At 48.5% G+C, this 13,452-nt stretch overlaps 2 protein-coding genes across 12 annotated transcripts in view; one reads left to right on the top strand and one right to left on the bottom strand.

Moving 5' to 3' along the window:
* Positions 1–13,452, bottom strand: part of IDUA (iduronidase alpha-L-) — a 914,728-nt gene that overhangs the window by 477,272 nt on the left and 424,004 nt on the right. The gene's annotated exons all lie outside the window — the stretch shown is intronic.
* SLC26A1 (solute carrier family 26 member 1) overlaps positions 11,087–13,452 on the top strand; it is a 290,173-nt gene continuing 287,807 nt past the window's right edge. The window contains exon 1 of one of the 2 annotated variants that reach the window (XM_029602326.1): positions 11,087–11,136. The gene's annotated coding sequence lies outside the window, so the exon portion shown is untranslated. The remainder of the gene's footprint in view (positions 11,137–13,452) is intronic. The other variant, XM_029602318.1, reaches the window with a different exon arrangement.

Here is a 13,452-nt window from a genome sequence, read left to right on the forward strand (position 1 = left end):
ATCTGCCATTTGTTGCCCAATTTTCCAGTCTCACAAGGTCTTCTTGCAATTTATCACAATTTGCTTGTGATTTAACTACTCTGAATAATTTTGTATCGCATGCAAATTTGATTATCTCACTCGTCGAATTCCTTTACAGACCATATATAAATATATTGGAAAGTACAGGTCCCAATGCAGATCCCTGAGGCAATCCACTGCCCACTCCCTTCCACTGAGAAAATTGTCCATTTAATGGCCTCTGGAGTCCAGTTCTTTGGGTCCGCGCCCTTATTGGTGAGGGCTGTGTTGGGCGCCACAATGACCGAGTAGTGGGCAACAGACTGGCGGTAGTAGTTAGCGAACCTCAGAAAGCATTGGAGTGAACGCAGGGCAGAAGGCTGAGACCAATTTCGGGATCCATCACGAAGCCATCCCTGGACACTATATAGCCGAGGAAGGGAAGGCATCATAGTGGATAATACTTTAAAATCGCCGGCTCAGTGTGCTGCAGCAGTCAAAAAAGCAAACAGAATGTTAGGAATTATTAGGAAGGGAATGGTTAACAGACCGGAAAATGTCATAATGCCTCTATATCGTTCCATGGTGAGACCGCACCTTGAATACTGTGTACAATTCTGGTCGCCGCATCTCAAAAAAGATATAGTTGCGATGGAGAAGGTACAGAGAAGGGCAACCAAAATGATAAAGGGGATGGAACAGCTCCCCTATGAGGAAAGGCTGAAGAGGTTAGGGCTGTTCAGCTTGGAGAAGAGATGGCTGAGGGGGGATATGATAGAGGTCGTTAAGATCATGAGAGGTCTTGAACGAATAGATGTGACTCGGTTATTTACACTTTCGAATAATAGGACTAGAGGGCATTCCATGAAGTTAGCAAGTAGCACATTTAAGACTAATTGGAGAAAATTCTTTTCACTCAATGCACAATAAAGCTCTGGAATGTGTTGCCAGAAGATGTGGTTAGTGCAGTTAGTGTAGCTGGGTTCAAAAAAGGTTTGGATAAGTTCTTGGAGGAGAAGTCCATTAACGGCTATTAATCAAGTTTACTTAGTGAATAGCCACTGCTTTTAATTGCATCAGTAGCATGGGATTTTCTTAGTGTTTGGGTAATAGCCAGGTTCTTGTGGCCTGATTTGGCCTCTGTTCGAAACAGGATGCTGGGCTTGATGGACCCTTGGTCTGACCCAGCATGGCAATTTCTTATGTTCTTATGTTCAAAAATGCATTTGTCCAGTTTGGTGTATAGGTGAGGTCTGGGAGGCATTGAAGAACTTGGCGTACATCCACGCGGTGCATCTTCAGGTCCCGGGATGTCATCCAAGTAGACTAGAATTTGGAGTAGAGCAGGTCCCGTAATATTTCATTCATCATTCGTTGGAAGACTGCCGGGGCATTTCAAAGGCTGAAGGGCATTACGAGTTTGGAGAAGATGGTGGCCCCTTGCAGACTATCGAAGAGCTCATTGATTAGGGGTAGCGGATATTTGTCTTTGTGGGTGATGGAGGTGAGACCCCTGTAATCAATACAGGGGCGCATGGATCCATTTTCTTAGTCACGAAGAAAAACCCGCCCCTGCAGGTGATGAGGAGGGCCTGATGAACCCTTTTGCCATGTTCTCCTTGATGTAGTCCGACATTGCCCGGGTCTCAGGAATGGAAAGCGGATAGACCCAACCCAGTTGTGGCGATGTCCCAGGCAGGAGTTCGATGGAGCAGTCGAATTTCTGAAAGAGTGGGAGAAAGTCAGCCTTTTCTTTGGAGAAGACGTCGGCGTAGTCAGAGTAGGTGCAGGTATCCCAGGGGTTGCAGCGGCAAGGGAGAGAGACAGAGAACCCTCTACGGGAGCGACAGGCTGCAAACAGGATTCTCGGCAATGAGGACCCCACTCTGAAAGCTGCAAGGTGGCCCAGTCGAATTGGGGAGAGTGGCGTTGTGTTGCGACCGTCTCTGCTCGACGTTCTCACTCCGCCTTCTTTACCTCTGTGGCGACTCCCTCCGGGTCTGATGGAAGGCTGGCTGCCGCGGCGTTTCCATGCCGTCTCTCTCCAGCGTTCCCGGACCGGCTCGTTGTTGCAGATTTGCCATGTTGCCTGAAGACCTAGGGCGCGCGCGCGCTCTGATTGAAGTACCAGCAAGAGCTCAAACCTCAGGGGCGTCCCCCTGAGATGACGTCATCCGCTTCCAATATTTAAAGGTCTCTTTTTCATTATCTAACTGAGTTAGCAAGGAAGGGGATTGCTTCGGCTACACCTCCCAAGCTACTCTGCCTCCTTGGACTTACCAGGGGTACCCGCTCCTCAGGGGCCTCGCTCTTTTTCTTTACTTGCAGATTACGGATAGGAACCGGTACTCCCTCCTTGAGGGCCCATGTTGCTGGAAACTCTGAAGATTCTCTACTGCTTGGAAGCTATCACTGCTACAAACAATTGTGAGTTACCATCGTTCTCTCAGAGCTTTCCCTGGAACCAGGTACTCGCTCCTCGAGGGCCTAAACCTTTCCAGCACCTGAGCTCCCTTGAGACCTTATGTGAGTTTTGTCATCTAGTTCTGTTCATGAACTCTGCCTACTCTGCCTACTCATTTTCTACAGTTTCTCAACAGCTCAGCCATCCTGGATAGCTGTTCCAGTACCTGAGGGACTACAGCCCTGCCAGGCATATCAGCTTACTACTGCCACCTCTGGTGATTTCAAAAACCTGTTTAATAAAAGAACTAATGTGTGTCTGTCTCGAAAGTCCTGATGGGGATTTGCAGGTGATGCACCAGGTTTTCCCACAGGAAGTTCCCATCAGCCCCAGAGTTGACCAGGGCTAGCATAGGAGAGGAGCGGGAACCGCAAGAGAGCTTGACCAGAAGCAACAGCTGAAGGGCTGGATTGGCTGCGCCTAGGGTCAGGGATGGACTGGGCATTTGGTCAGATGATGCCCCTTGGCTCCGCAATATAGACAGAGCCCCGACTGTCTCCTGCGAAGGTGCTTTTCAGGGGATAACTTGCCTCAGCCCAGCTGCAAGGGTTCTTCGGGAGTCCGAGGTTTAGAATTTCCCGGGAGAGATCCTTCTCTGGTGAAGCCCGGTGAGGATGTTTCAGAAGGAGGCCAATGGGTGGGCTGCAGCTTACAGCAGCGTTCTTGGGTCAGATGATCAATACAACCGGCTAGGTCAATCAGTCCCTCCAGGGAGTCGGGCAGCTCGCGGGCAGCGAGTTCATCTTTTAGTGGGATGGATAGCCCATCCAGGAAGATGGGGTGAAGGCAGTCCTCTTGCCAAGCCAGCTCAGAGGCCAATGTACGGAACTCTATCATATAGTTGCGGAGAGGTCGCCGATCCTGGTGGAGATGCAGAAGATCGTAGTTGGTGGGTCATTGAAGGTTTTCCGGAATTTGGTGACGAAGCGAGGCAGGTCTTAGAGGAGGAAGTCATAGTGCTCCCAGAGTAGTGAGGGCCATGACAGGGCCCTGCCCTCGAGTTCTGAGAGGATAAAGGTAGTCTTTGTCATGGCATCTGGGAAAGCCACAGCTTGGAGCATGAAGTGCATGTAGCATTGGTTTATGAACCCTCTGCATTGTGCGGGGTCGCCGATGAAGCGAGGCGGAACTTGCAGCGAAAAGTGAGACCTCGGCGGAGATGGCGCGCCAGGAGGCTGGGAATTGCAGGTGGCACAGCAGGACCATGACCGGTGTCGAGATGAGCATTGAGCCACTCAGTGGAAGATGCCAGAGCCTTAAGGTACTGCTGTTGTTGCTGGATCTTGAGATGCCAGGCCTGGAATAGCCTGTAAGGCGGATGCCTCATCCGGGTCCATGGCCATGGCAACCTGTTGCATCCGTGAACCCTTCACCCGAGGTGGTATTGGTGCCACCTGTAGGGGAAACCCCCACAGGTCCCCACCGTCAGGTGGCGAGGTTGGATGGGAAGCAGAGGCCAGCTGGAGCTTCGCCACTACCAGCCCACATTCCCCGCAGGTTGAGCCCTTGGGCCAGGGCCAGCTGGTCTTAGGTGGGCCTCTGTGTGGATGATGCAAGAAAGTAAGCGAGAGAGCACGGTGCGAGAGAGAGGCCGGAGGCCTGACGTCAAGGGCGGCACTGATCCAATCCAGTAGACCAGGCTAGGCAGAAGCATAGCTGGGATTGTTCCAGGAGATCAAAGGCAGGCAGCATCAAGTGAGGTTGGGTCCAGTCCAAGGTCAGAGGCAGGCAGCAGTAAGTGAGGTCAGGTCCAGTCCAAGGTAAGAGACCGGCAGCAGGAACAGGAGAACTGGAACAGCAACTTCAGGAACTCAAGCAAGCGAGAGTGGAGACCAGTTGCCAAGGCAAGCTCTGAGTGTCAGGGCTTGCCTTAAATACTCGGGGTATGCGACGTCATCACTAGGGGCCGCAGGAAGGTTTCCCGCCATGGCCCCTTTAAATCTGGGTCAGTGGCGTGTGCGCTCATAGGGGCCAGGACCGGATGAGGTGGCGTGGCGCGGCTGTAAGGTGGCCCACGTGGAGGTCGAAGCAGCAGCATCCCTCCACTGTGGAGGAGCTAAGGGGCCGTCAGAGCCAAGCCGGGGAGCCGAGAAATGGCAGGGCCACAACAGGGTCCAGCGGCACCACCGTGACAAGATGGACCGACGCCCGAGTCGGGCGTCGAGAGGTGAGGACTGGACTTTTGGGACCGGGAATTGTAGGAACCTGGTTTATAGTAGCTTGCTACATATATTAAGAGTGACCACCCAGGAAAAGGACCTTAGAGTCTTTATGGACAATACATTGAAATCCTCAGCTCAATGTGTGGCAACAATAAAAAATGCAAACAGAATGTTAGAAATAATTAGAAAAAGAATGGAGCATAAAAAATAGAAAATACTACAATGCTTTTGTATCTATCCATTATGTGACCACATCTTGAGTACTGTGTGCAGATCTGGTCACCCTGTCTCAAAAAGTCATAGCAGAACTAGAAAAGTTGCAGAGATGGGCAACAAAAATGATAAATTGGGTAGAATGGCTCCCTATGAAGAGAGGAATTAGAGAGGACATGATAGAAGTTTATAAAAAACATGGGTGGGGTGGAATGGGTAAATAAAGCTGATTATTTACTCTTTCAAATAAAACTAAAACAAGGGGACACTCTATGAAACAACCAGCAGATAAAACAAATCATTGAAAGTAATTTTTCAATCAATGTACAATCAAACGGTGGAATCTGTTGAAAAAGGATATGGTCAAGGCAACTTCTATAGCAGGGTTTAAAAGAGGTTTGGATAAGTTCCTAGAGGAAAAGTCCATAAAACATTATTAGCTAGGTAGACTAAGAAAGCCATTGCTATCCAGAGAAGTGTGTAATAGATCTATTTTTTGGCAACTACTGGGTACTTGTAACCCAGACTGGTCATTGTTACATAAGAACATGAGAGCGATAATGGGTCAGACCAAGGGTCCATCAAGCCCAGTATCCTGTTTCCAACAGTGGCCAAGCCAGGTCACAAGTACCTGGGAGGATCCCAAGGTGTAGACAGATTCCAAGGTGTTTATCCCAAGGAATAAGCAGTGGTTTCCCATTGATAGCAGGGCTGAATTAGCCATGCTGTCATGGGAATGTCCATTAGGTGTCGAGAGGTGGAGCTTGTCAAAGCTGTTACAGAGCTTAGCTCTGTGTGGCTGTGTGTGTTCCCGCGCAGGAAGGCAGATTCTCCTCAGTCTGTCCTTTCAGAGGCCCATTCTTCGCTGGGACCGGCGCCAACACTGGCCCACTCACAAAAACGGGCAACCTCTCTGGGGCCCCATGCCTCAAAAAAAGGAGGTGACAAGTCCAAAAAGAAACATCGTGACGCACTGCGACATGCAGACCATGATCTGCGCCACAAGCCTCGATGAGATCGTCGAGCCTCGGAAGAGTCAGCGTCAGCATCAACTCCGAGGTCTTTGATGCCACAAAGCGTCGATGCAGCCTTGACCACACTGACGCACTCATCGACACAAGCATCATCGGCGCAACCATCAACATTATCGGCGCCGCCCTCGACATGCCCATCGACACACTCTTCTTTGGCGCACCCAGTGAAGCATACAGCGTCGCAGCAACCAGTGAATCATTCCTCATCGGAATGCCCATCGATGTAAATGACACTGATGCGGCCATCAACCTCGAAGCACCCATCGAAGCATGTGTCTTCCAAGCAGAAATCCCCGATGCATGCGGCGATGCCACTCTTGCAGCGTCTTCAGGAAAGAACTGACCCGGGGAGTGTCATCCCTCCGATCACACTCCACTTCCACAGTCAGAACCACACAAATGCACATCGGCCCCCAAAAAGCCAGAGGCAACTACTAGGTCAGAGGAGGAATGAGTGAATGTGTCTTCTCGCTCGTCTTCATCATCAGTATGGGTCTATTCTGACCTCTCATCAGTTTCCCAATGACGTCGCTCCTCCACATAGCTGCAAGAGCCGCTGCATAAAAGAACACAGATGCGAGATGATGTGGACCCTCAGAAACGATGCCCACAGGCTCCCAATTTGGACGTTCTCCTGGCAGCCATTTCACACCACCGAAAACAGGATCAGCCTCGGGCTCTACTGCCCCCAATACCAGACATGGCCCAACAAGTCATCACTCAAATTTTGACTGCCTTCACATGGTTCTTTTCCTCTCTCCAAACAGGGTTCTCCTACAGCATCCTGTCCCAGTCAGCCCCCACATATCTCCACCACAGTCACCGGGGCCTTCCCCTGATATATCACTGAGCATGTGTTGCGTTCATGCCTGCTTTCACCCTTGCTCCACCCTCTCTACCTGTGTGGCGACTCCCTCCGTGCCTGAATTTCGGCACAAAAAGCTGGCCAACCTTCCCTGTCGGGGAGATAATCTTTTTGGCAACCGCTTACAAGAAACGGTTTCCCAGCTAAAAGAACAAAGTGTGGCGGTGCAATCCTTGACTAACCCCCCCGACCCACTCTGTGTTCCCTCAACGATACTTCGTCCCTCTTCGCAGGCAACCATATCAGCGGCGACCTTATTGGACCTTCCCTTCGTATTGTCCACCCTCCTATCCACAACAACAATGCCAGCAGTCGCAGCAGCAGCAACAATGATGAGGTAGGACCAGAGCCCAATGACAACAGGACCAACAACCTCCCCGCCAACCAAAAGGCCCCACCATCTTTTTGAACTCAATGGGGCCACCATCCCCCACAGCAGTAGGAGACAGGATATTGTTGTTCATCAGCGCCTGGTCACAAATCACTACTGATCACCAATAATAATATATTTCAAAAGAGCATACATAACAAATAATACCCAGTAATTAAACTAATAAGGATTTTAAAAAGCCCCTGCTGTCCATACCTGGATCTCTTGATTTCCAGTCACTCTGAAATTGTCGAGGATTAGGTTAGGGGAGCGCACAAACTTTATTCTGTTGTGCTCCGCAGCCGTGGCGCCCCACGACCACGTTCCCCTACCTGACTCTCAGCGCCAGGAAAGCCCCGGGGGAAGGCTCCGACTCGGGCCCGTGCTGCCCGCTGCAGGGGAAGCCGTCCTGCTTCCCTCAGCGGCGTCTCTCCTCCACCGGGGAGATCAAAGATGGCCGCCGCCATGAGATCCAAGATGGCCACCATCAACTCATTTGCATTTAAAGGGACCTGGTCCCTTTAACTAGCCTCACCTGTTTCCAATGATCCAGAGCAGAGGAAGTATATAGGGAGGCTTCCTCTGCTCATTCCTTGACTTGGCAACGTCTCTTGCGAGTGTTGTTTGAGTCTGCTTGCTTCGGTGAGTTCCTGCCTCTTGCTCCTGTTACGTCCTGGTGATTCTCTGGTTCCTGACTTCGGATTGGCTTACGGTGATTCTCTGGTTCCTGACTTCAGATTGGCAAGCGGCGATTCTCTGGTGCACGACTTCGGACTGGTGAGCCACGACCCTCTGGCACTCGACCTAGGACTCCTCCAAGACTCCGTCACCAAAGGCCCACCTAAGTCCCAGCGGCCCGGGTCCCTACGGGCTCCTCCTGGGGGGACCGCGGGCTTCCAGGGCGAAGCTCCAGTTGGCCTTTGCACCATTGCTCTGACCTCCCTAGGTCCACCTAAGTCCCAGCGGTCGGGTCCCTACGGGCTCCTCCCGGGGGGACCGCAGACCACCAGTGGTGAAGACACAGCGCCTCTTCTCGTCGCTTCATCGCCTCCATATTCGGGACGTCCGCAAGGTATTCCATCCTCACGTCGGCCCAAGGGTCCACAAGCCCGAGCATAACATATTCCCTCTCTCACACATACTCACATGTTCATTCTTTCTCACACTTACACTATCACATGCACACACATACATGCTCTTATACCCACCATAACCTCCCTCTCTCTCACAGACATTGACACACTTTCAGGCTCTAAGACCCTCTCTCCCTCCCACACCATCCATACACAAGCTCTCACTCCCCTGGATTCTTTCATACACAGACATGCTCTCATTCTCACCGGCTCCCTCACATACATACAAACACACACACCCAGGCAAGCTCTGTCATTCTCTCTCTCACACACACACACACACACACACACACACACCCATATACACCCACACTGACCCCCAGGCAGCTCCCATTCATTCTCACACCGCTCCCTCCCCACCCCTCCAGGCATGCACATATTCATTCTCATACACACACACAGAGAACCCCCAGGTAGGCACCAATTCATTCTCACACACACATATACCACACACAGGCAGGCATCTATTCTCACACAGACAAACCCCAGGAAGACACCCATTCATTCTCCTACACAGATACAGTCTCAGGCAGGCAACAATACATTCACACACATACACTCCCAGGTAGACTCCTATTCATTCTCATACTGCTCCCTCCCCACTCCCCAGGCATGCACACATTCATTCTCACACACACACACACAGATCTCCCAAGCAGGCATCAATTCATTCTCACACACCTACACCACACACAGGCAGGCACCTATTCTCATACAGACAGACTCCAGGAAGACACCTATTCATTCTCATACACAGATACAGCCTCAGGCAGGCACCCACGCATTCACACACATTCACCCCCAGGCAGACTCCCAGTCATACACATGCACACACTGAAGACAGACCCCCCCCCCCCCACCCCTCTCTTTATTTTGCCAGCAACCTCAGAGCCTCTCTCATTCCTCTGCTGCTGCTGTCACTGTTGCTGCATGGCTTTTGGGAAGGCACCGATTGCTGCTACTGGCACTGAAGCCCATTCTGCTGTCTCCTCTGTGCAGGCTCTGTGGTATTAAATATTTGCGGGCTTCCACTTCCTCCATGTCGATCTCGTACATTGTGAGATTGGCATAGAGAAAGTGCTACTCTTGCACATTCCTAAAGATAACATGTGCCAATCACTAAAATGTAATTTTTTTTTACCCTTGCTGTCTGATCTTAGTTTTCTGTACGCGGCACATGCTCCTCTTCCTTCCTGCCCACGTGGCTCCTGCAACGTTTTTCTTCCTGGGCCGTGCAGGCAGGAAGGAGGAGGAGCAACCTGCAGATTTGAATGCGACCTTTTTTCTTCGGGCCGTGGTGAGATGAGCTCCATCACGGCCCCCGCCGATCTTCCTGCTGTATGCGCCGGCACACAGCACAGCAGTAGTTCTCTGCTCACCTGCTGGTGAGATGAGGTCCACCGGCTGCGGCATGGACCTCCCATGTCGGCCCTCAGTGCCCCCACTATGGCCCCCTGCGCCTGGGGGCATTGGCTCCCCCTGACCTCCCCTCGGTATACCGTGCCCCCTAATGCTCGGCGCCCTAGGCCCAGGCCTAGTTTGCCAAGTGCTTCCTTCGGCCCTGCCTGCTATCAACGGGAAAAAGCAAGTTTGCTTACTGTAAACGGTGTTTCCATACATAGCAGGATGAATTAGCCATGCTGACCCACCCGCCTCCCTGGACAGCTGCACCTGCGCATATTAATGCGTACCTTCTGCTATTGTACAGACTGAGAGAATCTGCCTTCCTGTGCGGGAACACGCGCAGCCACACAGAGCTCTGTAACAGTTTTGACAAGCTCCACCTCTTGATGCCTGATGGACGTTCCCATGACAGCATGGCTAATTCATCCTGCTATCTACGGAAATACCATTTACGGTAAGCAAAGTTGCTTATATCTGCAACTCTAAATTAATAATGGTTTATTGACTTTTCCTCCAGGAACTTGTCCAAAAATTTTTTAAACACAGCTACACTAGTTTTAAATGTATTACCTAGTAACTTCATTATGTCTCCTAATCTTTATATATATTTATGTATTTATTTATTTATTTATACTGGCATTCATGTACACATATCATGTCGGTTTACACTAAGTGGACAAATGTCAGTTTAAAACATTTGCAATTCAAAGCTAACAATATTATAAATATATAGTTTCAAAATATTATTAAATATTATTAAAATATTATTAAAATCTCTTAAGTAAGCAATTAATATCTAAAATTAACATTTAAATAATAAAATAAATAATACTTTTTGAAAGTGTAAACAACTGATTAATTTTTACTTGTTCCATACCATTCATTTCTCCCCTCAGCTGTCTCTTTTCCAAGCTGAAGATTCCTAACTTATTTAGCCATTACTCAAAGGGGCATCGTTCCATCCCTTTTATCACTTTTGTCACCCTTCTCTGTACCTTTTCTAATTCTGCTATATCTTTTTTAAAATGTGGTGACCAGAAATGCACACAATACTCAAGTTGAGATCACACCATGGAGCGATACATAGGCATTATGATATTCTATTTTATTCTCATTCCTTTCCTAATAATCCCTAGTATTCTGTTTGTTTCCTTGGCTGCTGCTGCTGCTGCACACTGAGCATTTCAACATTCTGTAATTCTGGGCAGTAGCATATATGCTCTGCGACTTTGCAGCCACTGTTGCTGCTTCTGCTTTGCTGTTTAACTCCTCCCCCACGTCCTGTTGCTTTCCATGCTGCAAGTACAGAGCAAGACACCTGGCTCCTGTAGTCTGCTCTTTAGCTCCCTGCCTGTAGGTGCATGCAGATACATGACATGGGAAACAGCCAATGGGAGGAGAGGATGGCCTGCTGGGAGGGAGTGGACATCAGAGAATTCCACAAGAATGCACAGAGAAACTCAAAAAGCCAAGTAAGAAAGACATGAAACTGTGAGTGTGTTCAATAAGTTGCTGTATTGTTATTTATATTATATTTAGAGACAATTAGGAACTATTAATGTTAGTTAGAGGCAAGAGAACCTAAAGCTATGTAGGAAGGTGGCTGGGACTGAGGAGAAATCCCTTCAACCTAGATAGGGAAACCTGTGCCTGGGGGCGGGGGGACTCCCCGGTGAAGAGGCTGGTAGGCCCAGCCAGCAACAGGACCAGGAGTGGCAGCTGTACTCAGGTGGGACCAATAGTATCTGACCATGCCTGACAGTTACCACAACTGAGCACTGTTAGAGATCAGCCAGTGTGCTGTAGAGCAGCCCCTTTTGTCTCAATGAGCAAATATTACCAGGGCTGCCTCAATACAGCACGAAGGACTGAAACACCTCTAGTCTGGGGAGCAGAGTAAGCAGACTCTGCCTGTTGTACTACTGTTGTTAAAGTGTGTGACCAACCCTTCGGTCCCTTACCATCTGGACTAGTAACTTCAGGTGATATCCATTCTCTTTCAGTCTCTCCACTGAGCTGACTGCATTGGCTATCCCAGTGTCATAATGCAGAGTTAGAGAAGTATAGAGTGTGTTTATTTTGAGTTAGAGGTGGAGGAATAAGGAGCTATTTTTTTGTTTTCTCTCTGCTGTGCTGGGCCCACTAACCCAGCTTGGTGTTTTTTCCTTGCGTTTACAGGAGATCCTTTCTCAGTACACTCCCTGTCTGAGAGGATTTGCCTCCCTTTTGTAGAGAGTGAAGGGGTTTTTTTTTAGCTTTTGATAAGTTATCTTATTCTGGGGAATATCCTGTGCCTTGGGAAAGGAGCAGCCTCCTCTAATTCTTTTTTTTTTTTTTTTCATTTTTTATTTATCAATTTAACAAATTCACAATCAAGTATACCTTGACATAACAGAAAATCACATGGCATTGAAAAATTAAACATCTCAATATCCTAAATATTACAATAAGTATTCATAAGCCTTGTTTTTCAAAGTCCTCAAAATAGGGGTATCCAATAACTTATGAAGGCTTTCATTCTCAAATTCAAATAATTTCCAAACAAAGAAATTCTGGCTGTCTCTACTGAATGGGATTACCATTACATAATATCAGAGAGCATCACAACTTCTAAGGAACCACCACCTCCTGCCCAGCACTTCTATCTATAATAAATTTAGTGAGTTGAGATGCTTGAAAAAAACAATATTTTAATTCTGATATGTGATACAGCATTTACAAGGGATCCTCAATGTAAATGCTACCAATTGCAATATTTTTGGTCTCATAATTAAGAATTGTTTTCTCCTCTTTTGAGTTTCCCTGGTGACATCAGGAAACATCTGAACATACAATTGACAACATTTTTCCTTACGGTTCCTAAAGCATAACCTTAGTACTCAATCCTTATCAGTATTCAATAAAAAAAGACACAATCATAGTAGCAGGCTGGGCTGATAAAGAGTCGAAGACCCTAATATCTCAGAAACATTCAAAGGGGTTAATACATTAAAGTCCTGGCCTTCTTTAGGATTTAGTTTCCATGAAGGAACATAATAAATTTGCGCTAGTGGTGGAAGTGCTTGTTGGGGAATTTTTAAAACTTCCATAGCGTATTTATTCCATATCTCCTTTGCAGAGGTTAATGGTAATTTCGGGAAATTTACCAATGTCAAGTTCTTCCCATGTAACTGATTCTCTAAATTTTTGACTTTTCTCATTAAATACTGATTCCCTGTACGTACCAGGATCATTCCAGACTGTGGGTTATGTTCCCTGTCCAGCAGATGGAGTTAGAACCAAAAATTCCCAGGGGAGGACCTATATAGCCACGCCTCCCTCGCCTCAATCCTCAGTATAGTTCTAACTCCAGCAGATTGAGCAGGGGACACGGTGGTCCCCAGCACTTTTCTAGTTTTATTTTCTCTTTGAGGAATCAATTAAATAATATTAGATAAAGGTTTTTCTTCTAAGGGATAGGTTCTGTAGTGTTCTGACAGGACCAGTCCGTTCAAAGAGAGACACTGTTTTCCAGTCAGGAACTTGCTGACAGGCTGTGTTTTTTGCCTGTCACTTTATTTCTCTCTTCCTATCTCTTTGTTTTTTCCTCTTCCTTGCCTTGCTAGAGTGTGGTAAGTGTTATTTTTATTTCATTTACAGTCGTTGGTAGGAACAGGAATTTATGAGGGGTGAAAGTCTGTAGTGCCGACCGCTCCCCCTAGCCCCGGAGTTTTCCTTTTCCCCTCCTCCCTTTCAGGGAGTGATTGGAGTTCCCGCCCTGCAGCTCTGCGACGACCCATTCCCCGGAGCTGCTCACCGTCGGGACGG

Source organism: Rhinatrema bivittatum, chromosome 1 (assembly GCF_901001135.1).
Source record: "Rhinatrema bivittatum chromosome 1, aRhiBiv1.1, whole genome shotgun sequence".
Taxonomy (NCBI): Eukaryota; Metazoa; Chordata; class Amphibia; order Gymnophiona; family Rhinatrematidae; genus Rhinatrema; species Rhinatrema bivittatum.